Source organism: Pteropus alecto, unplaced genomic scaffold, assembly GCF_000325575.1.
Source record: "Pteropus alecto unplaced genomic scaffold, ASM32557v1 scaffold75, whole genome shotgun sequence".
NCBI classification, from domain to species: domain Eukaryota; kingdom Metazoa; phylum Chordata; class Mammalia; order Chiroptera; family Pteropodidae; genus Pteropus; species Pteropus alecto.
Window position 1 is genome coordinate 3,327,794 of NW_006440638.1, and position 2,916 is coordinate 3,330,709.

At 34.8% G+C, this 2,916-nt stretch overlaps 1 pseudogene; it reads left to right on the forward strand.

Annotated features, from left to right (window-relative positions):
• Positions 1–1,146: 1,146 nt before the first annotated feature.
• Positions 1,147–1,265, forward strand: LOC112484415 (annotated as a pseudogene).
• The last annotated feature ends 1,651 nt before the right edge of the window (positions 1,266–2,916 follow it).

Consider the following 2,916-nt stretch of genomic DNA (forward strand, 5'->3'; position numbering starts at 1 on the left):
TGCTTGGTACATAGAAACAGACACAGAAAGGCAGCCAAAATGAGGAGACAAAGAAGCATGTCCTATATAAAAGAACAGAACAGGAAAAATGGAGTCAAACAATCTACCAGATGCAGAGTTCAAAACATTGTTTATAAGGATACTCAGTGAGCTTAGGGGAAGAGTAGGTGAATTCAGTAAGAACTTTAACAAAGAGATAAAAAAAAAAATGCCATAAAAATAGAGTTTAAAATTACAAAAGGGAACCAGTCAGAAATGAAGAATACAATATCTGAGATGAAGAGTATATCAGAGGGAATCAACAAGAGTGGATGAAGCAGAGGATCAAATCACCAATATAAGGGATGGGGTAGTGGAGGATGCCCAATCAGAACAGTAATAAGAAAAAGAATCCAAAATAATGAAGATAATTTAAGCCTATGGGACAACATCAAATGTAACAACATTCACATCATAGGGCTACCAGAAGGAGAAGAGAGAGAACAAGAAGTTGAAAACCTATTTGAAGAAATAATGAAGAAAAACTTTCCTAATCTGGTGAAGGAAATAGACATACAACGCCAGAAAGCTCAGAGTCCCAAAAAAGATGAACCCAAAGAGGCACACATCAAGACAAATCATAACTAAAATGCCAAAGGTTAACTACAAAGAGAGAATTTTTAAAGCAGCAAGAGAAAAGTAGTTAGTTATCTGCAAGGGAGTACCCACCCATAAGACTGGCAGCTAATTTCTCAAAAGAAATCTGCAGGCCAGAAGAGCTTGGCACAAAATATTCAAAATGACGAAACCCAGGATCTATAACCAAGGTTACTTTATCCAGCAAAGCTATCATTCAGAGTTGAAGAACAAATAAAGATCTTCCCAGACAAGAAAAAGCTAGAGGAGTTCGTTATCACCAAGCCAGTATTACAGGAAATGTTGGAGGGACTTCTTTAAGAAGAAGAAAGAATTCTATCAAAAACGTGAATAAAGAGTGGCAATAACTATATATCTATCAATAGGTACCTCAAATGAAAAAGAATTAAGTGCTCCAACCAAAAGATAGAGTGGCTGAATAGATAAGAAAACAAGACCCTTACATGTGCTGCCTACGAGAGACTCACTTCAGATTAAAAGACACACACAGACTAAAAGTAAGGGGAAGGAGTCTATGGCCATGCCACCCTGAACATGCCGGATGTTGTCTGATCTCGGAAGCTAAGCAGGGTCGGACCTGGTTAGTACTTGATTGGGAGACCACCTAAGAATACCAGGTGCTATTGGCTTTAAAAAATAAAATGAAATAAATAAATAAATAAAAGTAAAGGGATGGAAAAAGATATTGCATGATGGACCTAGAGGATATTGTGGTGAATGGAGTAAGTCAAATAAAGACAAATGCCACATGATTTCACATACATGTGGAATCTAAAGAACAAAATAAACAACAATGACAACCAAACTGGAGACAAACTCATAGATATAAGAGAATATTTTGAGGGCTACTAAATGAGAGAGGAGTTTGGAGGGGAGGTTGGTAAAAAAGGGCAAAGGAGTTAAGAAGTATAAAAGGATAGTTACAAAATAGTCATGGAGATATAAAATATAGCATAAGAAATATAATTAATAATATTGTAATAAATATGTAAGGGGGAAGAATACTAGATTTAGTAGGGTGATCACTTTGTGAGTTATATAGATCTCTAATCACTATGCTGTACAACTGAAACTAATATATTACTATATGACAAATACTCATTGAATTGCATACTGTAAATATGAGCAACTCATTGTTTATTATATTTCAATAAAGTTATTAAAAAACTACTTAAAAAGGAGGTATATTTACTCATGTATGTGCAGTCATAGTGATCAAAATGAGCCACTTATTTGTCTTTGCTATAGTTTTGGGATCACAATGAGTTAGTAGCTTCACAAACAGTATGCCTTGGGGGTGACCTCCTTACAATGAATTACATGATGGCATTGCTTTTGTGAAGTCCCTGTATTTCAGCGTCTGATCACTAGAGTATATCTCCAGCAGTTGGTTAATTAGTTACTGACTGTAGAAGACTTAAATTACCAAATTCACAAGGAAACTTATCTGTTTACCAGGTTGCTGAGTAGTTAAATTAAAATGAGAAATACAATCGTCAAAGAGACCAGAGGAATCAGTATTTTCATAGTAAAGCCACACGAGAAATCAAATTAAAATCAGAATGTTGCTTGGTGAGCAACAAGTCAGAGCAAGAGAGCTTGTTGCATGATTAAAATATCTCATAGTGCCAATTTATAATAACCCAATACATCTGCTACCATCATTAGGGCTTGGCTGCCATGGGAGCTACATAGTTGGGTTTGAAGTATTAACAGCACCAAGATTTTTCATGGTGGCCAACTTGTATACTGGCAACCACTCTGCTTCCTAGGGTGGCTTTTGCTTTGATTTATTACATTTCTTATGAATTGATTTTATAAGATTATCTGAAAATATTGGAAGGTTCCGCAGCACAACAAAGTAAAAAAGAATACAGACACTGTGTTTGAATCCTAGTTCTGCAACTTACTATCTTAAATTTTTAATCTCCTCAAGGCAAAGACTTCAAATTTGTCAAATGGAAATGATAACATCTACTTTGTTAAGTTTAAATATCATCAGCTTCAGCACAACAAACAGTAGACAGCATTGTGTAGTGTTTAAGAGTATTGTGTCTAGAATCAGATAAACCTGACTTTGTCCCAGATCTACCATGACTTTCTCCTGTAAGTTTTATTTTATTTCCAAAATGTGAGAATAAAAATTCTGTCCCATAGAGTAGTTTTAAATTGAATGAAATAAAAATAAAGCATTTATTACAGTTTCTGTCAGTTAATGCATGCTCAACAAACAGTAGCTATCTATGTAAGTAATAGCACTATTAGAATTCCTTGTATTTC